Raw genomic sequence first — 26,953 nt, forward strand, 5'->3', positions numbered from 1 at the left:
GGGGGAGGGAAGCATTCCATGAGCTGCTCTGTCATTTGCATGCCAGTGAAATTAAGTTTGAATTTACATTAAGAGGAGTTTTGAAATTTAGGATCTATCTTACCAAATCACAATTCAGCCTAACAAATGTTATGGAAGTACAACAGGAGCCCGGACTGTCCATTGTCATCTAAATGATGGATGTGTTTAAGGTGTTTACATCAGTGCTGTTTCTCCCACCCACCCTAGGTCTGGGTGGTTGCCTGGGATTGTTTACTCAAAGACAGTAGCTTGTCAGTTTGGAAATGACAGAGGACGCTGATACTTGAAATCAAACTGTAGCCCTGGAATAGCCCAAACATGGTCCCAGAATGGTCTTCCTTCTGACTTATGTGGAAACGGCCAAATCTTCAGCTACATTCTGTAGCTTTTCTTTATTCACCCAGCCAACTGGAAGATGAGTACCTATCTTGGAAATTTCCCAGAAGCAGCAATTCATACTTTCCTTATAACTCTTAACACATTGCTTTATAGTTTCTGTTCCAATGCCAGCAAAGCCCCTCTTTGAAGACTCAGTTTCCATCATGCTGCTCTCTACAACACGCTTTCCTCAATTCTGAATGAATGAGCAGATGAGGATGCTCAAATGTTAGCATAACAAACCAAAGTCTTCTTCTGTTGGGGGACATTACATTTAATGTAGCTTTATACAGCTCAGATTTATTTCTATAGGTTAAGCATTTTGTTAAACTATTCCTAAAACACTTCTGAATGGGTCACCAGAAAGAATATGGAGCAATCAATTCTATTGTAACCTAGCCAGGCAAATATTGACTATTTCCTGATACCAGCATATGTTGTATATTTCTGCCTTACTAGTGAGCAGAAAATCTGTGAAGGTTTTTAGGAATTGCCTAAAGACACGCAGTTCACAAATGGCAGGAAGGAGAGTAAATCCTAGTCTTTCTGATTCCAAACTTTATATTTTTTCCATTAAATGAATACAGCATACTTACATACATACATAAGTAATACATACATTCATACATGTATTCAGCTGTGAACATTTTTTGGGCACCCTCAATGGCCCATGCGCTGTGTTGGATGTGATGAGGGATATGTAGATGAATAAGACCTAGATCTTGCCCTTATAGGGAAAAATAAGATTTAAATAGGTTAAATCCTAGTCTGGTGGGAAGATAGAAAAGATGCACAAAACGAAAGCCAGACTCAAATGAGTAAAGTTAGATTATAAGTCTGCAGATGTAGGTAGGTAACCTGAGCTTTCCAAGAACTGTCTCCTCACTTGAAGAATGGCAGTTAATAATCTCTGCTTTATAGACTGGTTGAGTGGATTGAATGAGAACACATGGGAAGATGCTGGCATTTAATAGGCAACCCATAATAGAAATGTTAACATGTGCTCTGGGGTATCTTCAGAGGTATTGGGAGAGGGATCCCTGCCTAAGAAAGAAGCAGTGCTGGGCAGAGGAAGGAATGTGGACTTGGAACTCAGTGGATCTGGTCTCCAGTCACCCAACAAGCCATGTGACTGTGGACCAACTACTAACTGCATAGGCACCTTGGATTCTACAATTGTAAAATGGACATCACTGGAGAGCCCTCCTCATGAAGTGATTAGAACAGATGCAGATAATAGCACAGGTGTGGTTGAAAATTGTGAACGTTCATGGAAAAGTTCACTTGGTTTTTTTTTATTTGTTTTTGTTTTACTGTCAAGAATATAATAGGAGCCACTTGATTTATGACTCTGTCCTTTCACTTATTATTAAAATTATGGTATTCCTTTTGCCACTCCTATGGACAACATAGCCAAGCAAATGAGCATTTTAGTCTTTCTTGTCATCCTGTCTTAGTTTGCCAAAACTTTGAATACTCTGTGTGTGTGTGTGTGTGTGTGTGTGTGTGTGTGTGTGCACGCACACGCGCATGTTTAGTTGCTGTTGAAAATATTTGACCACTATGAGGAACTGGTAAATTTGCCTGTGCTCAGGAATGCATTACATGGATGCTCTGGTTAGTCACTTTGTACTTTACATCTGACTTTTCCTCCATCAGAGACAAAATTAATAATAAACAATTTTTAAGATTTTGGATAAAAACCTTATTAAAATGCATGGCATATTTTTCTTTTTTCTTATGGGGCTGTTCTAAGCATTTGAAACCTTTTGATGACTCAAGGTCATCACCATGACCATCTATTGTTATGCTCTGCTGAAACTCAGTAATTTTTTCCTCCTATCCCCCCAGGCTGTCAGCGGCCATCTCTGCTGTCACTGTGCTGCCTTTCACAGTCTTTCCCACTACCTTCTAAAGTTCATTGGTTTTAATCTCCTCTGGTATGAGGAAGAAACAGCAAAATTGTCGTTAGAATCATTGGTGAATAGGAGTCAACAAACATTCACTAGTGGCCCAAAGGAGCACTCATCAGAGGAAAAAATGTTGTTTTATTTTGAAAAATTGCTATTTTATAAACCCAGAACTGCTACTCCCCCTTCTTTTCTTCTCCCTTCTCTTTCTTCATCTTTTTCTTTTCTTTCCAACCTTCACGAAGACTGGAAATATGGACTATGACTTCATATGCTCTTACTTACCCTCTGCTGGGATTTTGTTCTGAAACTGTAACAATTAGAGGAGTGTTTCTAAATTGGATCGCTTCAGATTGTCTCAGTTCTCTGTGACTTTAAGAACAAGCTGATTTGAAGCCACATACTGTTGGCAGCTTTCATCCATTTATTTGGACTATCAAGCAAGAATGCTCACAATCTTTCATATGAAAGAAGACATCTTTATTTCCAGTTCACACTCTTCATAATAAGAAGGGTATTTGAAATAAAGCCAAAAAGCATAACTTACTTCTCTAACTTCATATTTCAGATGCCTGCAATAGTGGGAGAACATTTTCTTACTACCCCACCTTACCCTCAAATCAGCAGCAGAAAATAACAGTGATGCATTCAGACAGCAAAAAGAGAAAATAATAATTTTATTAAGTTTACAGGAAAGGTCTCAGCTTTCTTAAAAGCCTATCTTTAGGAAGTAAGTAACAGGAGCTGCACACCCAACAGAGGAAGATGACTTTACTTATCCTTTACTTAGAAATTATCTTTGAAAGGATCATTGTGCTGTTGTTAGCAAAAAGGAGCTTCTGTAAATGTCACCTCAAACTTTGAAATCTGGGAAAGTCTCATTATGAAATGCAAGTTTTATGTTTCATACTCAGGGCTGGAGCACTGAGTATCCTTGCATTCACGAAGACTTTCTGGTACAGAGTAAACGGAGCTGGGAGCATAAGTGAGAATGCAGCTCCAGCTGACAGACCCCCAGCTCTATCTTCCCAGGTGCATTTCCTTTTTTTTTTTTTTTTTTTTTGTGAGACAGAGTCTCGCCCTGTCACCAGGCTGGAGTGCAGTGGCATGATCTCTGCTCACTGCAATCACCACCTCCTGGGTTCAAGTGATTCTCCTGCCTCAGCCTCTCGAGTAGCTGGGACTACAGGTGCGCACCACCACACCCAGCTACTTTTGTATTTTTAGTAGAGATGGGATTCACCATGTTAGCCAGGATGGTCTCGATCTCTTGACCTCGTGATCCACCCGCCTTGGCCTCCCAGAGTGTTGGGATTACAGGCGTGAGCCACCGCACCCGGCTGCATTTCCCTTTTGTACACCAAGAGCTACCCAGTACCAGAAGTCTTTGTTAGGATGCACAGTTCTTTGCTCACTCTGCCTGAGACAGTGGCTCAACACCTCCAGTCCCCTCAGAGTTACCTCCAGAAGGTTCAGGAAGAGCCTTTTCCTCCAAAATGTTCATAGCATTTGATCTACCTTCTCTAAGATAAGCAGCTTTTGTCACATTGTACCTAGGGTAAAGATTTGTAATGCCTTAACTCTATGCCATCTGTATGCTTCCTGCAGACAGGATATGCTTCTAATTTATCAGATTCCCTTAAGAAACTACACCATGATGCACTTCTCAAAGTATGCTCTTAACTAATACTTATGGGAGGAAAAAAGGAAGGAGAAGGAAAAGGAGGGAGGAAGGAAATCGTGTAATTGCAGAAAGTTTATGTCTGGGACCCTTGTGTAATAATGTTAAATAATACTTTTGACTTTTACGCCATTTTTCTATATACAAAATTCTTTCACATCTATTTTCACCACTATCCTGATATTGTTTGCATGATGTGTAGTATGTATGTTTTTAATGTGTGTGCATATTGTTTGTCTCTCACACATACCGCAGCCCCAACACTGACAAATCCAAATTCTGTGAGTACAGGGAGTTTGTTATGTTCACTACTGTATCCCCAGCACCTTGAACAGCACCTTTCAAGGAGGAAGAACCTAATTCATGTTTGTTAGAAGGATGAATGACAATATTGTCTTATTTGATCTTCACCATAATCCCGTGAAGTGAATACCGTATTCATACTGTATCCTCGTTTTTTTGCAGATGGCAAAACTGAGGCCTTGAGACCTGCTCAGGTTTGCATAGCTAGTTTTTGGCCATGGCAAGATTTGAATTCAGGTTTTTCTATTTCCTTATTCTCTCCTTTTTGTCTTCTGGGAATTTGCTATATTAATAGCAAAGCAAGAAATGTCACACAAAGAAAAATTGTTTCCAATTTTAAATTCATGATGCATATGCAAGAAATTACTGACTTTTCAATCCAATGGTAACACAGATTGTGTGATTTTTAGGAGGAAGAGCCTTTCTTTTCCATCTCTTGCGTTTATTAGCATATGTGTCAGTGCACACACATCCACACCGTGCAGCTCTCACCTTGTACTTTTCCAGTCTGAATTCCTTTTATAGGCTGTCCCTGCCCTGACTATCCCAGGTGCCTATCAGGGCTGTGTCTTGGTCAGGCTAAGGCCAAGCAACAGGCACCAGCATTTGTTATGGTTACCTTGGCAAGTGAATGGGGTTTGAGGGAAGCTGGAGAGCAGGCATTTCAGGAGTAGAACTAGGCCAGTTTGTTTTTGTAAAAAGTTGATATTCACCCTAATTGTAGCTCATGTTGGCAAGCGGAGTAAACACCCATTCAAATTACTAAGTTGTACTGAATGTCCAAGGATGTCAATAATCATCTTGAAATCCAAATAAATATATTTTTTACTGAAACGGAAGCCAGGCACCACATGTAGTTTCTCTCCATCACTGGAGACAGATTTGGCACATATGTATGAGACAGAGAAGGGCAACTCTTCAGGCCCTAATGCACACAGGAAACTAGGGATGTGTATATCATACTTGGCAGCAAAATAGAGGTGGGGCAGCCATCACTTTCTGTTCTCAAGCACTTCTCTTTTTTCCTATATTTTAAAACAGGATGACCACAAAGAAGAATAAGGTATACAGTAGCATAGGATCCTAAATTAAAGCATGAGGGAAAGCTAGCATTAGTTTTTCATCTGAAGTCCATATGGGTAGGAATGAGTCAGTGCAAAACTGTACAAAGGTGATCTTAAGTCACATGTTATGTTACCGACTCTGTGGCAATGGCTGTGAGTAGTCCAGGAACTCTCCAAGGCCTATTTTTAAATTCACTTAGACCAAGCATAATGAGGTAAAGGGATGTCTATACACATTCTCAAGTTTAGTTCTCTGACCGTGAGTCAGACTGTGGGCCATGGACCTGGGCGTCTCAGTGGTAGCAGGACTCATTTTTTCCCCTTTTCTTTCTCATAAATGACTTAGGAGACGCATTGGAGAACGCTATGTGCTTCTTTTACTGGAATTATCTTTTAAGGAAGTACTGATTTCACCTCCTGTACATGGTTTGCTGAGATGGCCTATTGGGGTTTCCCACCAGTCCATAACTGGAAGTTTCTATTTGCACATTTTGACTGCTAGTTCTATATTTAGTCAAAAGCCTGCCTTTTGCCTGGTTTCTTAGGGAAATAGTCTGTAGGAGTTGCTGTGTCCATTTGCCTTGTTCACTTGGGTATTTATTTGACTGTATACCCTGATTATTGCCTAAATTAACAAAAAGGCACAGGGCCCCAGATGAAGGAAGACCCCTTGTAATTTGTTAAAAAATAAGTTTATGAAAATGTGTCATCAGGAAATCAGAGTTGTGTTGGGGGGTGGGGAGCATGATATACATTTGCGTTTGTATGTTTCTAATTGTCTACACATTTACGGCCTACTGTAACAAAGCCATTGTAAGTGTACAGTGGGAGGGTCAAGAAACCTTATTCTATGGATTCAAAGACATTATGCGTACAATTTACACATAGGCACAAAAATATCCCTTCAAAGACCCTCCAGTAAGCTATGGTATAGTTGAGGAAACACTAGACTTGAAGTCGGGAAACCGGAGTGTTGTCATTTTAATCTCAGGCCGCATCTTTACATGAACAAGAGAACTTTGTGTTATTTTTCATATTCGAACTCTTTGTGCTGAAGATTCTGCAGTCAAACTGCAAGACACATACGCATTGGCTGATCAGAAATGACATAACCATTCTTACTGCACTGAGTTGATATTCAGTCAATAAACAGTCTAATCTCGGTTAAATGTTTGCCTATTTTTAGACTTTTAAAAATTTGAAATCAACCTCTCAAGTTCCATTAGACAGTTTTATCACAGACACATCAAGTTCCATGTACAACAGGCTGAGAACCATTAAGCTACAAAATTTCTAAAACTTTCTCCAGGTTCTCAGTTGCTAAATTCTCTCTTGAACATTTTTGGGGATAAAAAACTGGCAGAGAAAAAGAAGAAAGTACACCTTTTAACATTATGAAACACCTATGTTCACCTTATCCATGGAGTTATGCCAGTGACCTAATGCCTATTAAGTTCTTCCATGTTCCAAAGGTCTTTCTGTACTTGAAAACTCATAGGTGAGTCAGGTCCTTCACTGATAGCTTATAGCTAAAAACCACTTGGGAGAGGGGCTGTCCAGGTCTTATGTCGAAACGTGGTCCCATACACTGTTAGTGTTGTAAACGGAGCCGTCAGCAAATAGAATCTGTTGTTTCATTTAATTACTTTTCAATATGCCATTACCAGAAATTTTTATGTAAATACATATTTTATTCCCTGAGGCTTGTCAATCTGAGACCAAAATTATACAACACTGAAAAAAAAAACAACAAAATTTTCTTTTTACTAGTTCTCTCCCTGTGTTACTGTGTCATCTCTCATGCATGGTATAGGATGATGATGGTGCTCAAACTTAGCCAAAGACTCTTTTGTTGGTATTCAATTTGCAGAAATAATGAAACAAATATTTTAAGATCCCTGATTATGCGCTAAAAGCATATAACTACACTACTGGCTAGTCAGTAATTGGTGCCTCAGAAGAGTTACGTATTTATTCATTTACCAAATACTTATATGTCAAGCACTGTTCCATGTGCTTTCTTAACCTGTCATTGTTAAAACAACCCTTTGAAATGTGGGTACTGTGATTATTTCCATTTTGCATTGAGGAAGCTGAGGCACAGAGAAAGTAAGGAACCTGCCCAAGGTCATACTATCAATTGTAGTGGTGCAAGACAGCGGGCTCTGAAGTATGTTCTCTCTATGACGGCACTGTGCTCTGAGGGAGTGAGAGAAGGAGGACATTGTTTGGGGCCCAGTGAATTAATGAACAAGATATCTGACTAGGATCTGAAGACTAGCAGAATTGACCCTACCGAGAATGTTTGGGAATGGCTGGCTGTTGGTGTTCATAGCCGTGAGCATAGTGTGGCCCACAGCCTCGGTGCGGAAAATGGTCTCTGTGGTTGAGTTGAGAGAAGAGCAAATGAACTGGTCTGGAATAGGGTGTACACGTAAGTAGAAGATAAGATTGAAAACAAATTTAGTGCCAAAATCTGAGGGACCTTGAGCCCCATGCCAAAGAGTCTGTATACCTTATCTAATTTGTTTAATGGGGCCACTAGGCAATTACGGGTCCGGGACCTGCATGCCAAGAATGCCTTCCATCCACAGCAGCCCTTGATGTGAGGTCAGAAAGCTAACTGCTAAACTTGCAGTCCTGAGGGAACACCCTCAAATGGATAAACCCAGCTAAGCAAGCTGGGCCATTTCCTTGGAAATTATTCACCTCTCAATCAAGGAAGGAAGCTTCCCAAATTCAATCCATTTGCCTTAACGTGGTGTCCCATTACCACAAATACTGAGTTGTATACATTCTTCCCTAGCTCCCTTGAACAAGCTTCTCTACTACTTTTCTTAAAAAAAAAAATTACCCATTTATGACTTATTTATTATTTATCCCCTTCCTATAAGGGGATGTCCACTCTTTGAGATCCTCATTCTTCCTCCATCATGATGATGTGATGATGTAATGATGTAGTCAAGGCGCTTCCCTGGCCTAATGTGTATGAGGGCAGGCTTTGAAGTTTGACAGTCTTAAAGCTAGAGTGGTGTCATGCATTGCTCACCTCTCTAATCCCAGATCTCCTCCTCTGTATAATGGGATAAATACCTTTCCTATGAACATTTTCAGATTTTTAAATATTAAAAATTCATATGAAATACTCAGCCCAGAGCTCTGTACAAAATCTGTTACTCAATAAATGTAGCCATTGATATTATTAATAATATTATTAAATATTGAGAATGAATTCTACCAAAGTGCATGGCACTTCCAGTGGCTGATTCTGTTTTAGGCCTTTACCAAAGGCAATGGCAATAAAGAGAGGGCACAGCAAGATCTATACTCCTTTGAACTAAGGTAACCCACTTCAGTTTGTCCCCACAGCTTCTCTTGCAACTCTTACCCTATTAGCTGTTTCTGGGGAGAAATTTAACGGGCATGGTTACTGGGTGGTTAGACCATACGCCAGTGATACTCCAGAGAGTGAAAAAGAGAAGTTAACCCAGGGCGTGACTTCCTATGTTTAACTTGCAGTTCTTGTCTTACGTTGCCCATCAGAATTATCTGTGGCATATTCTAACCATGTTCTTCCTAGGCCTCACCCCTAGAGATACTGAATTAATTGTTCTTGTGGGTAGAGTCACTGTTATGCTTTAAGCTTCCCAAGTGATTCTGATGGGCAGCCAAGACTAAGAATCTATGATTTAGATAGATGGGAAGCCGAGGGAGGCCATGGGAAAGCTCTGATGGTGAGTATGGGAAGAATCAACATAAAACAAGCACTCAACAAGTGTGCATCTAGTTGAAGCCTTGCTTCTCCTGCATTTGTTATCTCAGTGTGCTATTTAAAAGCAGCACAAAAAACAAGGAGTGAGGACCTTGATATCAAGGATGTGAAAGCTACTTCTAATCTTCAAACAGATATTAGGCAGGGGCTTTAAGACTTCAACTTGAGAGAAAAGCTAAGGCACCTGGTATGTGTGTGCTCAGGTGAAATATTTGTGCTGACTGAGGGCTTCAATGTCAGGCTGTCTGAAAGGACACAATATCAACAGCTTTGCTGTGCTTGTGTATGAGTCTTTAAATGAATATATGTGGTTATAGCTTATCTCTTTTCTCCATGCTCCCTCATTTCCAATTTCCAGGTAATGGAGATCATCTAGTTCAGTTTCAGCTGCTTTATTTTGCAGATGAGCAAACCCAGTGATGCCTGTGATCTAGATGGAGGCAGATTTCCTCTCTCCCCCACCCTGGTATACCATAGTCTGTTGTAATGCTGGGATCAAGGATGAAAGTGCTAATTTGGGAGTGTGCCCCACTTTCTTACTAGCTGATATGGTTTGGCTTTGTCCCTACCCAAACCTCATCTTGAATTGTGATCCCCACGTGTCAAGGGAGGGAGGTGATTGGATCGTGGGGGCCCTTCCCCCATGCTGTTCTCTTGATAGTGAGGGAGTTCTTATGAGATCTGAGATTTTTAAGGCAGTTTTCCTTGCTCTTGCTCGCTTCTCTCTCTGCTGCCACCTTGTGAAGAAGGTGCCTGCTTCCCCTTCTGCCATGATTTTAAGTATCCTGAGGCCTCCCCTGCCATGCGGAACTGTGAGTCAGTTAAATATCTTTAGAAATTACCCATTCTCAGGGAAGTTTTTTATAGCAGTGTGAAAATGGAGTAATTCAATGACCCTTTCTTACTGACTCATTGGTCTGATTTCTTGACCAAAGCTCTGAATATTCCCATGTCATCCTGTCTAACCAGCTGTCTTATTCTCTCTTTTTTTTTTTTTTTTTTTTTGAGATGAAGTCTCGCTCTGTCGCCCAGGCTGGAGTGCAGTGGCACGATCTCGGCTCACTGCAACCTCCACCTCCCAGGTTCACGCCATTCTCCTGCCTCAGCCTCCCGAGTAGCTGGGACTACAGGCGCCCACCACCATGCCTGGCTAATTTTTTTGTATTTTTAGTAGAGACGGGGTTTCACCATGTTGTCTTATTCTTAACAGTGTCTGAGGTGTTTTTTTGAAAACACAATTCTTACCTTAACTGCCCCAGGCACCACGGCAGAAGAACCATGACCTTGCTGAGAGGCACTGCATGCCAAATGAGACTTAGTTTTTCCAAAGCACTTGGGAGGAGAAAAACAATAATCTATATGATGGGCTTTTGGCTTAAACCCATATCCTTTAGATGATGGAATTTGGCACAGCTCATATTCTGGTTTAAAGAAAAATGTTTTGTTATGATGTCATTTGCCTAATTAATAGCAAAAGAGGATTGAATTTTCCCTATGCAATGTCATCTTGCCTTTGAGATTTTAGAGTTAATGACTCAAATCAATTGTCCTGTCTTCTGTGAAACCTTCCTGATGCCTTCAGTTGGATAAATCTACCCTTGGTGTTCATAGGGCATTATATTGATGCCTCTGATGTTATGCAGATATATCCCTTCTTGGCTTTGTTTGTCCATTCAATGAACATTTGTTGAACACCACCTATATGCCAAGATAGTTGGAAGATGGAAGTGTGGTACACAGAGGATGTGGAAGGGAATCACAGAAGATGAGACTATGAAGGCAGGCCCTTCAAGAACTTTCTAAGTAGTACTCAGGAGTTTGACAAAGAGGAGCTGGAAGAGGTTTGTGAAGTCAGATGAGTAATATAATTAGGTTTGTATTTTATGAAGGGCAACATCTAAATATGGCTTGTCTATTCAGCAAGCACTTATTAAGTGCCTTTTGCATGGTAGACAACATGCTTGATGCTGAAGATACAAGAAAAAATTTAAAATGGTCCTTGCCCTCAAGGAGCTCACAGTCTATTGAGTTACCTTTCTGACTTTCCCACTAGATTGTGAGCTCCTGGAGGGCAGGCACTTTTGTTCATCTGAAAAAGAGCTTAAATTTCAGTGTTACTCTTAGATTACAATCCCGCCTCTATTATTTTAACTTTGTTCACATCTGTTAACTGCTCTGAAAATCAGAGCTAATACTGCCTACCTCATCAGGGAAAGATTAAACGAGAAAAGAATGAGATGTGATTGACACAGCAGGAGCTCTGTGTATGCTATTTCCTCCTCTATCTCTGTGCCTGATACATGGTAAACATTCAGGACACTTCTGCTACCTGCTTGGCTGGAGAGCCTGTCTATGCAACCTCAGTGTTGGGAGGATTTCAGCCTGGGGTCGGCCTGGCACCCAGCTATGGTAGTTAGCAAATCTATCCTCAGCTCAGTCAGTGATCAAATCACTGGCTCTAGGCTGTAAACTAACAGGGCCAGAACTGGGTTCTGGACTCTGAAGCCCAGGCATGCATGTTGCAAAAGTCAGAACCAAAGTCATAGGAAAATGATGAAATTTCCTTTCTGGCCAGAATGCTATTATTTCACCAAGGGCAACAAATCTTCTTGGCAGGAAAAGTTGATTTGCTTGTGCTTTGTGTAATCAATTGTATTTGCAAGTGATGGAGTCCTTCTCACAGTGGCTTAGAGGAGGTGTTAACCACTATTCTACTCTCTACTTCCATGAGATCAACTTTTTTAGATTCCACACTTGAGTGAGATCATGCAATATTTATCTTTCTGTGCCTGGCTTATTTCACTCAACATAATGTCCTCCAGGTTTGTTTGACATTTCATTGTTTTCGGAGAATTTTCACAGTTCATTATCTCACTTCACAGTTCCTAATAGTCTCTCTGAGGTCCATATGGTAGGAATTAGTACCCTTTACTATATTTGTTGAATCACAAGTGAGCGGAGGAGTGGGTACAGTTGAGACCCACAGAAGTGAAGTGACTTGCCCAAATCCATATAGCTTATTATGCTACCTGTTTGTTAGAGGTTTCCTGTTGTATCAGAAACTAGTGAGATAAATATTAGTAATTTTTGTCCCATTGACACATGATGGTATATCAGGAATTCTGAGCTCATTTTTTTTTTTTTTTTTTTTTTTTGGCTCAACAAGTGACCTTAGAAAATCCAGAATGGGATTTTTAAGTTGAATATCCTTCTCTGACCTGTGAAATCACTGTATCTGTTTCCCTGACTTTATCACAAGGTAACCCAAGATATTGCCAATATTTACATGTGACAAACTCTGGAAGATGTGCATAATGCTCCCAAAGGTCATCATCTTCATACCTACCTTGTAAAGTACAGATGGAATTGACCTAGTCTAGAAGAAGCAGGCGAGATGCAGAGAGATTATGTGACATAGCTAGGTCATGTGACTAGTATGCAGCAGGCTTGGGGCATAAATCCTAGTCCTCTGGCTCCCGAGTCCAGTGTTCATTACGCTATGTGACATGTCAGTATTGCTGTTTGCTCGGGGTTAGGCTTTTCCTTTGGAGGTTAGAGCTTGATGACTCTAAATCGATAAACTTCTTAGTATGCCACAGTAGTGCTAGCAGAAAGTATTTGTTGAAGCAAAATATATGTTGTTTCAAGGGGTCTGCTCCCTGAAAGATAAGTTTTTTTCTTTATTTGTGGTTTTACATCTAATTTTTCTAATGTTTCAAAAAACATTCTGTGTTCCTTTAATCTACAAGTTGGAATGGAGACGGTGCCCTAATTTTCGTGTTCCCTTTGAGCACAAGCAATAACACATTTTAAAGGATGATAAATAGCTGTCTAAAATGTAGATGGGTTCTATAAATACTTACCAAAATCCCTGTAGTCAGACCCTGGTAGAAGGAGAGAATAGTCAAAGTGTTCTCTCTTTCCACATTATTCTTCTTCTTTTAGGGGTAGTTTGGTAGTTAAGAACACAGTTGCTAGACCCAGACAGACTCAGACTTGAGTCTTGCCCTACCTGTACTACCTGTTAGATTTTAGGGAACTCCTTAATTTTCATGGGCCTCTATTTGTAGAAGGATGCTAACAATATTATATGTAGTTTTTAGGACATTCATCTAGTATAATCCCTATACATTTTAAGTAGGTAATTATGGGTTATCTCTCATGACTGTTTTTATCTTCATCTGAGACCCTTTCTTTCTTCCTTTAAGATACTTCTACCCATATTTTTCCCTAGAGAGAAACAGTATCAGCTACTCCTGCCTGTCAGTTTAAGCTACTGTGTCATGACTATTTTGCATTTCTAAGTTTATCCTTACCTTTATCATCAAAGTGCTGACTAATGCAGTATCTGCCACCTTGTGCCTGCTCAGTAAATACAATTTGGGTTAAACTTTATTCATTTTTAGTTATGAGTGCAATATAATGACATAGCTAAAAGTTCGAAAGTAGAGAAGGGATAACAAATAGGTACTGATAATGCCACTCTTGTAATACTACATGTAGCTGACTGGTGAAGGCCATGGACTATAGAGTCATACTGGAATCCAGGCTTCAGTGCCTTGAGTGCTCTACTTAGAAATCTGTGCTTTAATTTCCTTAGCACTGAATGAGGGCAATAAAAGTAACCACCTAATCAAGATGCAGGGTGGATGAAATACATCTGAAGCATTTGGAGTAAGGCCTGGCCCAAAGTTTAGCTGTAATAATAAAAAGGTGGATGGTGACGATGAACATGATGATGGTTTGTGTGTCCCTTTAGTCATATTGCCATTCACAAATTACTTGAGTAGTCCTACTTCTCCTATTTGGTTTATTTATTGCAAGAAACATGTGCATTAGAAGATTGAAGATGATTGCGCCCACTTGAGGAAACCGGACCCAGAGAGGTGAAATGATTTCCTAAATAGCACCCGGAAAGTTTATGATAGAGAGGAACATAGAACTCTAGCAGCCGGGCTGCTCTATTCTTATTTTCTCTATACTTTTCTTGTTGGAAAAGGACACTGTTGACTCCCAGTTACCATCTAACATTGTGGTTCAAGCTACAGAGACAGTAAAGCACATTAAGTTCCTTCAGTCTGGCTTTTTTGCTGGCTTTGTGTGATAGTGCCTCATATCCACTGAAACGTAGGTACTTAAGGAGTGGATGGGAAGTACTCCTGGAAACTCACAGCTAAGCTTTTATGTAAAGACAGCACATAAAAAAAAAAAAAAAAAAACGCTTTTCATAACTTTATGGAACCTGCAAAAAAATCTTGGCTTCCTTCATGATGCTTGCCCCTAGAGTGTCAGCATAGCCCTTGCAGAGAAACCCCAGGATACCTGTATTTCTCCACCCTGGCCTTCCTCTGAGCATTGAGTTGTTAGCATCAAAAAATCACCACAGCCACGTTGATCCTCATTTTCTTCAGCCTCTATAGAGCCTGCTATGCCAGGGTCCTGGGTAATCTGCAGACAGCTGCTGTCATGCAGCCTCATATATGGGTTGACTTTACCAGCAAAGAATTCCCTCACCTTCGAGACATCACTGACATCTTCATGCACAGCACAGACAATGAAACAAAAAAGAACAAAGAGGGACATAAAGGTTGGAAGTCATTTACATTTGCATTTATTTACTTGAAAGGAAACATGCTAACTTGTTGACTTGACTCACTTTATGTACCTTTTCGGGATTTCACCTGGAATCTTGTTCTTGCTAGATCTCTGGATATGCAAATCCCATCTTTGTCCAAGACCTAATTCAAATGCCACCTTTTCTTGAGAGTGTCCCTTCATCTCCTGAGCTACAACCATCTCCCCTTTCTCTGTGCTCTGATAGCACATGATTAAAACATTTTACTTTGGATTGATGGACATTTTTGTGTGTCTAATATTTTCTACTATATCTTCTAGAGGGCAAGACCTACTTCTCAATTTCTTTAGCATGGCACTTACTAGGCACTCAGCAAGTGCCCTTTGAATAAGTGTATTATTTGCAATCATCTCTTCAGGTATATGTAGTTTTTGTGTTAGAAGCTTGCTAGGTTGCATCTTGCAAGAGAAACAATGTGATCCTTCACATGTACTTGTTCTTCTCCGAATGACTTTCTATGCAAGAAGCACTGGAGGCTGAGTTCATACATTCAGCATTGTCAGCAGAATTGAGTCCTGAATGACCTGGGTCAGTCACTGCATTAGATGATTTGATTAGAAAAAAGAATAAAGCCAGTTATAACTTGTTTTCTGCCTATTACCCAGGATATTTAGAATGATGGAGATGCAGAAGCATTTAGAGTTTTTGATGATACTCATGGTGATATCATGAAAATAACACCTTGTGTGTTTATGGCACATAATTACATGAAACTCATTTTATTCTCATTAGAGTGACACCTTGAATCCTGTTCTTTTTGGTCTTAATGTTTAGTGATTAGAACTTGGGAAGCAATTTCTAGAACCAGAATGGTCGGGTACAAATCCTAGCTCCTTCTCATATCAGCTCTGAGAACTTGGGCAGGTAATTTAACTTCATGATGTCTCAATTTCCTAATCTGTAAAGTGGGGCAGCCAGAGTACTTATTTCATTGTAGTATTTGAGCAGTGGGAGGACATAGTGCATAGTGATTCTATAAATATTACTATTGCAACCACCAGGCTTTGCATAAGGCCCTAAGTCAAGAAAACTTTCACCGTTTAACAGAGATGTTTCTCTCTGAAAGGCATGTTATTTGAGAAATAGTTGTTGAGATGAAAGGGGGGAGGCAAGATAGAGGCCAGCTTGATGAGAGCTTTGAACTCAGCCCTATCAACAAGAAGACCATAGGGCTGCATAGACTGAGGAGAAACACTCTTTGTTCGTCGAGGAAAAGGAAACTTGCAAAGGGATGGCACCAGCGCAGCCCGACAGAATTCTCTGTGGGCCACATCTGTTCATGCCAGCTGTTGTCAGTGTGTGTCGACTCGCCGAGAATAACAGCAATGATTTTCACTTTATAGCAACTTCCATCTTGGGATCTCAGAATGCTGCATAAATGTAGATTAGGGCTCCCAAAATTTTTGCCAAGAATGAGCATACTTTACAGAGCATCAAGAATGCGTCACTCTTCTGAGTGAATCTTTAATGGTGCAAAGAGAATTAAACGAATATTGAATTAGACCTTCTTTCCTGATGTGAGCTTTCTTCTTGATTTTACTCCTTATTTTCTAGATGACCTTGAATAACTCAGTTTCCCTCCTTGACACTCAGTTTTCTTCTTATAAATGAAGGGATTCTTGTACTACTAAATGGTCTCCAGTGTCTTTTCTGTTTCTGAAATTCACAGAAGGCAGGGAATCTAAAGTTGCCTCCCACATTTTAGAAAGGCCTAAGTTGTTGTAGAATTGAATATTTTCTTAGCATTTTATTCATGATATGGTAAGAACCCGGCAGAAAATTTTTCAGTTTGGTCACTGGAAAATGACACTGTCCTTTAGCATCTAATGTGAAAGAATATAGTATTATTTACCTGTTTTTCCCTTTGCCCACCTTTAGGTACAGTACTATTTATTATTTTATTTTACTATTTTAAGATTTAACATTAATTCTCTAACTTATATCTCAGATTGATAAGAGCAGTTCTACTTCTTTTGATGAGTCAAGTGAATGAATGAAGACATTAAAAATGACCATGTCGGCCGGGCATGGTGGCTCATGCCTGTAATCCCAGCACTTTGGGAGGCAGAGGCAGGTGGATCACCTGAGGTTGGGAGTTGGAGACCATCCTGACCAACATGGAGAAACCCCAGCTCTACTAAAAATACAAAATCATCTGGGCATGGTGGCACATGCCTGTAATCCCAGCTACTCAGGAGGCTGAGGCAGGAGAATCACTTGAACCCGGGAGTCAGAGGTTGCGGTGAGCCGAGATCTTGCCATTGCACACTGAGCAACAAGAGTGAAACTCCATCTCAAAAAAAAAAAACTAAAAACTAAAAAACAACCATGTCTCTCAAAGCCTTGTACTCAGACCACCTGCATCAGAATTAGTTGGGGGTACTTGTAATATTTTTGATTTCCATCTTTGTGCGCAGAGGGACTATATCATTAAAAAATGTTTGTCCCTAAGAAAGGTTCTTTTGATAGTTCAAGACTTTGTAATGTATGTGAAATTCCACTACAAATAAGTGGATGGGTTGTTAAATCTCACTGGCAAAAGGCAGATGAGTTGAGAGACTGAGGCACTTTTGTTGCGGTTAAGCATCCCTTTCTGGAATTGATGACTGGATTCAAATCCCAGGTTCTCCACTTATTATCACGGTAATCTTTGTACTCCAGCTTTCTCATTTGTAAATTCAGAATAGAAGCCACCTAATATGGTTGCACTGGTGATGAAATAAGTTACTCAATATAAAACATTTTGAACACCTACTAAGCACTCAGAATACCTTATTTATACTCTTGTAAATTATACATAAATAAATACATAAATTAAATACTAATGCATTTCTACCTTTCAGAGTTTGTGGGAATGGATAAAACATTCCTTCAATATGACTACTATTATTTTAATCATGGTCAGTGATTGATTAGAAATATTAAATGTTGCTGGTCTTTAGATTCACTGTCAGAGCATGATCTTTCTTCCCCTCGGCTGCAGTGCTGATGAATAACACTGAGTCATTCATATTCTCTCATCCACCTTCCTGCCACATTTGAAAGACATCCATAGCTCATATTTGACAGACTGTGTGTGAGCATTTAATACAAATAATCGTGCGCCACTGTCAAATATTAGCACATGCCATGTGTCTTCTTATGTATTACTCACAGTGGCTCTCAGATGAAGGCATCTACCCTGCTCCTCTGCCTACTTTCCCAACTCCATTTACAGGTGAAGGCGCTAAAGGGGGGGGGGGGAAACTTGTGAAATGTTATACAAAACTGGAGGTATAATTTGGCATTTGAACCAGCTTGTTCTGCCTCCGAAGCCCACGCTTTCTCCATTATACCACAATCAATATTTCTGAAAGTAAAAAGGCCACATTGGTCTCCAGCTTCTGGTCTAATTAGCACCATACTTTAATCAGTGAGTTTGACTGTCTTGATTAACCTTTATGATAGACCATGTAAGTTTCATATTTCTAAATGAATATATAGAGATGGCTGTAAATTAGTGGAAAAACACTAAGCTGGTATCAAAAGACTCATGCCTAACTCTTGGTTCTGCTACTTAATATGGGTATGATTTTGGCTAATCACTTAACAAACCACTAACTTGGTTTATACAGAAAGAAGAAATGATTTCATGCATTGGAAAATATTAAATAATCTAGTGTGTGTGTATTGCACCCAAGTATCTTTTGACTGTAAAAGCACATAGAAAGGTGAAGGAATTTTAATCCCATGGTTGATAGAGTAGAATGCCACCTCAGTTCCTCTGAATTCTGTCCCTCATTCAAGTCCTAATTCAAGCTCTTTAAGCACACAGTACTCTCTCTCTCTCTCTCTCTGTCTCTCTGAATCTGTATCATCCATTGATACACTTGAATAATATTTATACATCATAGTATATCTTTAAGGATGATATTAGTTTCTTAATTGGTGTAGGCTGGACCATCTCATTTAACTTATGGCTCATGCCTGTAATCCCAGCACTTTGGGATGCTGAGGCAGGCAGACCGCTTGAGGTCAGGAGTTACAGACCAGCCTGGGCAACACGGTGAAACCCTGTCTCTACTCAAAATACAAAAATTAGACAGAAATTGCTTGAACCTGGGAGGCATAGGATGCAATGAGCTGAGATTATGCCACTGCTCTCCAGCCTGGGCAACAGAAAGAGAATCCGTCTAAAACAACAACAACAACTCACAAAGTAAATTCTATTTACCCCATTTTATTTTTGAAATAACTAATACGTAGTAAAATTCAGCATCCTGCACTGGATCATACAATTGGTAAGCTGTGGATGTGGGATTTGAACCCAAGTAAGCAGACCCTAGAACCTATGTATCTAAGGCATACTGATTACTATCAACGTTCAATTTTTTGCTTTGTTCTTTTATTTCTCCTTCATATACGTTGATTTCCTGACTGGATTATAAACTCTATGAACTGGTTGCATCTCACTCATTTTGATGACTGCTTTAATGCCTAATTGATTACTATTATTTGTGGATAATTTAATATAGATTTCATAGGAGGCTATAGTTTGCTACACTGCTCGTGTACTCTAGAAACAAGGACCCTTGACTTTTTTCTCTTCTTTGGCTATAAGCTTATCTTCTTACCATGTTGAGATACTTTGATTTGATTTTCACTGGTCAAGCAAAAAAACATGTTCTTGTTATTTTCACTTAGGCACTTTGTCTGCCTCCCTGCTGAGGCCCAAAAATTCAGTGTGATCAGTGTGTCTGTCAGAAGGTAGGATTGCTTGCCTAGGGTGGCATTGTTATTGAACAAAACACATGCCCTTTCTTTGCATCCTAAGTGTCTTGGATTGCCGAGCCAGAACTGCTCTGACTCAAATGAAAACCACCTTGTGTTAGGTGAAAGATGGGGAGTTAACCATTTGTTTGCTGGTTTGCATTTCCCACGAAAAACTCAAAAACAGAAATTTACCTCGCCATGGAAAGTGATGTGCCAAGCGTCATATTTGCATATTAAAACCGAAAACTGATTTGCATGTTATTTCAGTGTCTTGTGTCACGTTCAGGCATCTGTCAAGCCCACTAGACAGAAACAGCTTGTACAGTAGGAAAGTGTTTTTATGCATATCAGACTGAAAATCTAGGTGCCTTATTTTTATCAGCAACTTGTCCACACTTTGGGCTCTCCAATCTCTCCTAGGTTCATACCTGAAAATACTAAAGAAAAGTCTGGAACCCCATGTTTTATAAAGTATGTTTCCTGTTATTTTCTAAGAGCTATCCATTTTTATAATATTCTGTTTAGATAATTTTAAAATTATAAAGAGAAAAACTCAAATTACTCCTAATATCACAATCCTGACATAAGTCTTGTTAACATTTGGATATATTCACTTCTAGTAGCTGTTTGATAATACTTACATAGGCGAACATACACTGGCCCTTTTGCATATATATTTTTATACATTTGTAATTATCAGATGTACTATTTTCATATCTTCTTATTTTTTGGTACTATAATGTCAAGAATTATGACAATCCAAGTATCTAAAATAACAGATTAATAAAATCTTATTTTGAGCAGACAGGAAATTAGAACCAGTCAGGGCTGGAGCCGTGGTAACAGAAACTCTGTGCCATCTTTTTGATAGTGCTTTATTAAAACTGTAGCTTGTAATTGAGGATAGTTTTTCTATGGGACAATGCATAGAAAGCTGTGCATTGTGATAAAACCTTTTTTTCCCAACATTAGAGCAACTAGCCCATTGCATTCTTCCAGGCAACCAAATGAAGATGAAACGTGTGCCTGGAGTCACTGCCAGGCATGTGGGGCACAGCAAAGGCCAAAATATGGTTTTAGTTTGAAAACCCAACCTTGAATAATGGTTCATTCTATTCATCAAACTTTTATGTCATGGGTCTTGCCTAGGTGAAGCCATCCAATGGAAATAATGTCTTGGAATTCTCTTGCCTTTATTAAGTCAAATCTCTAATATATAGCATCCATAAAGCCTAATTAATGGGAAAAACTGAGTGTATGTTTTAGCCGTAACATTGTGGAAATAGGTTCTTTTAGTTTCACACAAATAGAGATCTTCTCACCCCACCGAGAAAACTCACTTTCTCCTTTATGGAGGGCCCACATGGAGGTTTAGAGGGAAGGAACCCTGAAATGAGAACTGTGAATAAGGTTGGCAGGAGATCTTTGACCTAGATTCTCCTCGACTCTGAGGATTTGGCGCTTCTGCTCTGCGACTCGCTTTTCTTACTTCTTGCCTACCCGGCAGGATAACATCAGTGGTTGTACCTTGTCTGCCGAAGCCTAAGGGAGGCTGCTCTGCTCTAAATAGCCAAGCATGAGCTTTACTTTACTATTTGTCTTTTGGTCCTAAAGGCGAGACTGTACAAGAATTAATAGTTGGAGAGGCAGCAAGGCATACGTTCACCAAATGTCATGAATTTCAAGATTTGTAGCTAAAAAGTACTCAGAGTAATTACATCCCTTGCTAAAGCAACAATTAATGTGAAATTCGGGTACACTACACCGAAGTCCTTTATCAGCAGATAGAAAAGTGGAGAGTTACTGGAGAGATCTCATTCTGCAAACATTCTACTTCCAAGAAGAAAATCATCTTTGTTAGTGGTTTCCAAGTTGTCCCTCCTGATAATTATAACTGACATTTATTTGATATTTAATATGTTACAAAGCTTCGTCATATGAATCAGATATTATTATCCTCCAGTTTATATATGAGAAAATCAACAATAGAAAAAGAAATCACTGGAGAACTTAAGTAGTATCTTAGACATCAGGCCTAAGAGCCAGATGCTCCAAGCCCAGGCACTATTATAGCTGCCTTGACACGTGGAGACAGAGAGAGGTGGGTGTGGAGAGACCTCACTTTCCCCCAGCTCAGCCTAGATAAAACCCTTGTGTGCAGAGACCAGGGCCCCCTGACTGGATGCCCAGGCCTTTTCCCAGCTGCAGTAACTCTTCCAACAACTCCTCCTGTCTGTAATTCAGAATCATCCATCCTTGGCTATGACTCCAAATTTGGTTTAAGAAAAGGCATTTTATGGGCATCGATGCATGGCATGAGAAAGGGAATATGAGGAAGTAGAGGTTTTAAGAAAATCAAGGTTTCGAAAGTTGAAGATCAACTGGGATGAGTTTCAAAGCAAGAATCAAACTTTTAAAGTCAAAATTTCTGGGTCTTCCTCTTTGCGTCCTTAAAATTCATTCTTCAATAAAATGGAACATAAGAATAGAAGAACCAAGAGCATGCTTTTCTAATCCCAAGGAGCTGTGAGGAGTGTTCATTTAGAAGATTTCAATTCAGATAGTCAGGTATCCACCTTCCACTTCTTTCTTTCTCTGTGGCCATTGCTTTTAACCTGAAACAGAAGAGGTATCCAGCAAATCATCTGCCCCTGGCCAGAAGGGGTGCTCCTTCCATTTAAGCAGTGAGATGTTGAGAGTAGAGTATAATTCAGTGAGAGTCAAAAAGTAGAAGCAGCCACAGGAAATTGCAAACTGCAAACTTGACACAGCTAAATAGAGGGGGGGAAAAGAACGAACATATCAGAAATATATTTTTTCTGGCAGGCTTTCAGCTCTAAAACGGGGCTAATTCTACCTTTTGAAAAGAAGATAATTTCAATGTTTCTTTTTTTTTCAAGAACACATAATTGAAGTTATTTTCCCTCTGAGGGAAGGAACCTCTTGTACATCACTACAAATGGACAAGAAAAATGAGCAGCTCTGGTACCCAGAGTGATAGAGTATTCATTATCATGTAATCTTTTCGCATATCTTGGCTGCCTTTTCCCGGTGTTTTATCCGCCTGAGCGGTGCTTTTCTGGTAAGGTTCAGATTTGCAGTAAATTTGAGTTATCTAACACCATGTAACAAAGAAATCAACAGCAGGTAAGCACTCAAGAAAGAAAAATGATCACGCCAAGGTCAGCCCCAGAGGAACTCAGGGGGCTGACATTGCAACAGATAGTGGGTATCCATTTTGTAAATTGGATCCTTAGCACACAGGTTAAAGTAGGTAAATTGTAGTAACAAAGATGCAAGATGGTGTGGTGTTTTCCTGGGAGCCATTTGCACCTTAGTGCAGGCTGTTTCCCATGCTTCCTTTTTCCTTTAGAAAGGATGATGGATATTTTTCTTCTCCACTCAGAAAAGGGGCAGTGGGATGATAAGGTGATTAACCTTTGTGTGTTCTTGATTTCATGCCCCAAGTGTAGTGAAAGTTCAGTAGGCTGCAGAAACCCTGTGACCTGCCCATTGCTTACTCAGATTCAGAATGCTGAATGAAGTTCTGGATGTTTCAGGGGATGCTGACAACTGGCCTAAGTCCTCTCATAAATGGAAATCTCTGTCATAATGAGGTTTCCACTTACTCAGTGTGTCTATTTTTATAGACTACAAAGGATCTGTAAATATGAATATCTGTGATTTCACTCTAAAGATTGGTAATGATATGTGTCTTGCATACTATGGGCACAAATGGGCATAAAAAATGATAGAGTAGAACCAAAGGAAGCTTTGAAAATAACATGTTACACATAAAGAAACTGAGGCTCAGAAAATGGAAATGATTTGAGCAAAATCACTGGACAACTTAAAGGCAGAACTAAGATTAAAGCTATTCTGAATAGTCAGGTCTTCTGTATTTATGGGTTTCTATGTAAATGTATAATCAAATACCATGAAGTGTTTTACGAATATGACAGATACTGTTATGTATGTTATTCTTAATCTAGTGGAGTTTCCTTCTTCATCAAGGGTACTATTCATGTGTATATTTTGTTTCAGAAGCAAGTCTTCATTACTGCATAGTCCCACCCATAATGTTTACCAGGGATTTAGACCCAGATTTGGCTGTAAATTTGGCTTCATGTTAAGTATTTTCTTGAATGACAATCACCAGGGCCCCTAGCAAGAAAAGAGGAATGGCAAAGAAGAACCAGTTTTAGATAATTTTCAGCTGAAAAAAAAATCTTTATTTTAAGAAAGGAAAATACAGAAACATAGAAAGAATATAAAGCATTCAATTTCCCATGACTTTCAACGATTAACCTTTGAGCATATTGTATTGCCGTAAGGCAGGTCAGCCTGGCCAGCAAGTGACTTATCTCCACGTGGTAGTTCAGGGCCCAGTCTCCATCCTTCCTGTGCCTCACAAGGCCATATCTAACTGCAAGGAGCATGGGAAATGTAGTCTAGCAGTGTGCCCAGCAAGAGGAGGAAATGGATTTTGGTGAGCAGTTAGCAGGCTCTGCCATGCTTAGTAAACATCAGTCCTTTTTGAAGCATATTAGCCACCAAATTGCTCAGAATGCCACGATATCTGGCTGCTTTTTTTTTTTTGAGAGTGTCCGTGGCCTTGGTGTTAGAAGATGTTTGCCAATACACTTACTTCAGAAGCATGACTTTCATAAAAACTCAGCTCCCATTTTTAAATCTCATAATGACTTCCCATTACTTAAAACAGGCTTGGCATTGACCATATCTTACTTCTCTTTTCTCATCCTAGTTCTGTTTTTTTCCCTTTTTTTTTTTTTTTTTTTTTTTTTTTTTGAGACAGAGTCTCTCTCTGTCGCCCAGGTTGGAGTGCAATGATGTGATCTGGGCTCACTGCAACCTCCGCCTCCTGGGTTCAAGCAATTCTTCTGCCTCAGCCTCCAGAATAGCTGGGACTACAGGCACCAGGCACCGGCCACCATGCCCGGCTAATTTTTTGTATTTTTAGTAGAGATGGGATTTCACCATGTTAGCTAGGATGGTCTCGATTTCCTGACCTCGTGATCCGCCTCCCTCAGCCTCCCAAAGTGCTGGGATTATAGGCGTAAGCCACCACGCCCAGCCTTTCCTCTTAACAGTTTTTTAGATATACACGTTCCTCCTGAAATGCCTTTAACTTTCTTCCTTCTTTCTTTTCTTCTTCTTCTTTTTTTTTTTTTTTCCGGCTGTTGTACGCAATTTATTCTTCAAGATCAAACTACAGGTCATCTTTTTTTGGCAGCCTTCTTCCATCTCAGAGCACTGAATTCATACCTGTGTTTTAGAGCTTAGACTTTATTGTAATTGCCTATTTTCATGTCTCTTTCTTCCCAAACTGTGAGTTGTTAGAGACAGGATCTCTGAATAATTTGTCTTTATACTTACAGTTCTTGGCACTTGGTAATCCCTTAGGAAATTTATGTTAAGACAATTTTGACGGAGTCCTCTAAAATCTGTCACTCAGTAACTCACCTGTGGATCATATAACGTTAATTTGCCTTTAGTAAGAGATTCGGGTATTTCAGAAACAAACATATTAGTGATTAAGATTGATACTTACAGGAATGTCTTTTTTTAAGAGAAAGGTTTGCTTCACAATGTCTTTGTTTTGCTATTTAGCAGCAAATCTCCACTCTGATAAAAGAAATCTTTGCTTAGATAATAGACTCAGACTAAAATCCAAACTGCCGCACAGTAAGAGAACTAGAAAGTCTTGGAGACAATGATATCAAAACCCCGAGAGGCATTGCAGTGAAGAAGTATGCCCAACTCAGCACACCCCAGTTTCAACGTTCTGCCGTTTTTAAGCAGCGGTACCTCTACAAGGTTGCTCACTTATCTTCTTAAGTCTCTGTTTTCTCATCCAGAAATAGGGTTACATGTCATACAGTGCTGTTGTGTAGGCATTTGAGATTTCACATCTGTGAAAGTAGGCACCTTGAAAAGGGTCTTGCAAATATGAGGAATTAATATGCTACAGTGAATACGTTGCTGATACAACTCACACTTCTACTTCTGAAGAAATGAGAAACAAAAATAACACAAATTATTCCCTTTCAGCACCTCCCACCACAAATACTCACTCGTGTTTTATTACCCATACAATATGCTAGAAGTTGCTTATTAACAAATAAGTTGGACACAGTTGTTCATTTTTCTTAGGAGGTATTGAGCCCTAAACACTATCGAGAGGTATTAGAGTAGGTCTCTGATTATGACAGTAAGAATAGTACGGGATTACTCCTTCTAGGCTCGAACACTGAAAGTTTTAAGCTGTCTTCTTTGGTGTAAGAGACAACTCTTAACGGAGGAACCCTGCGTTTCTCCGTTGTGTATTCCACAGGTGTTAAGTATTCTGCACTGGGTTAGTGACAGCCGTGGAGTGGAGGTGGAGGCTGTTCTCTAGCCAAATAAACTTCAGAAATACTGGAAGAAATGATCTCTCAGAATCTTTCATCATAAGAAAAAAACAGGAATCCGTAATTAGCATTAGATAAAAGAGTAGAATCTAACAGAAAATAGCCTTTCCAAGTGTTATTTCAGAAACAGCATAGCAAGCAAATAGAGTATTCAGAGAACAAAAAGAATGATAACGTTTTTCTCAAAATCTGTGAAATATTGACAAGGTAAGTACTTTGAAATTAGATTTATACTTGAAATGTAAGTGCTAGGGGTAGAATCTAAATTTCTGGCTTAGATTTATAAAGGACAGGATCGGCCTTCTTGCTGCGTTGTCTATATTGAAAGGGAAACTGATATTAGGTTGAGACAATGATAAATTGTGTCTGTTCTCTGAGGGTCCACCCTAAGACTGAAGACAGGAATTATCAAGTTTTCTCTAACAGTCGTTTGGCTTAATTAAAACAACTTGCACCATTATTATTAGAGGTGATATTTTATACTTTTCTAGCACTCTCTGTGGGAAGCATTGTTTGGTTGGGGAAAAAAATGCATGGCACTTGGAGACAGGTGACACCATATTTTGGGCTCAAGGTCTCCCTGTACTGCAAGCCTGGAGAAAAGGTGTAGGTCACTTCCCAACCTCATTTTCAATTCCACTACCTGAACTGTAATAATCCACTCCCTCAGAGGCAGTTTGAGAGATTCAAAGAGATCCTCTTTGTTACAATTATCTGAAAGTAGTTAAACTCTATTTATCGTGAAATGTGGGTTATCTCACTTTAATTCTTACAGAGACTGTGAGGTACCGCTGGCAAGTCCATTGATAGAAGAGAACCTGAAGTTATGAAAGGTTGACAAGCTCACCTAAGGATGCCAAGTGAAGGTCATAGTCAAATCTCTGTCTCTAGCCATAATGATACTGCCATATAATGTATTCCTTTATCTCTGGCCACCAGTATATTAGATAAACTCACCATCTCATTTCAGTCTTGCTGCTCTCCCATTCACCCTCTACTTCAGCGG

At 39.6% G+C, this 26,953-nt stretch overlaps 1 protein-coding gene and 1 non-coding gene across 15 annotated transcripts in view; both read left to right on the forward strand.

Moving 5' to 3' along the window:
- The window catches only part of LPP (LIM domain containing preferred translocation partner in lipoma), a 741,548-nt gene that overhangs the window by 529,291 nt on the left and 185,304 nt on the right, over nt 1-26,953 (forward strand). The gene's annotated exons all lie outside the window — the stretch shown is intronic.
- MIR28 (microRNA mir-28) lies at nt 11,124-11,209 on the forward strand. Its single transcript, NR_106224.1, has one exon. It is a non-coding gene; the product is annotated as a microRNA mir-28 (primary transcript).

Source organism: Gorilla gorilla, chromosome 2 (genome assembly GCF_029281585.2).
Source record: "Gorilla gorilla gorilla isolate KB3781 chromosome 2, NHGRI_mGorGor1-v2.1_pri, whole genome shotgun sequence".
Classification (NCBI taxonomy): Eukaryota; Metazoa; Chordata; class Mammalia; order Primates; family Hominidae; genus Gorilla; species Gorilla gorilla.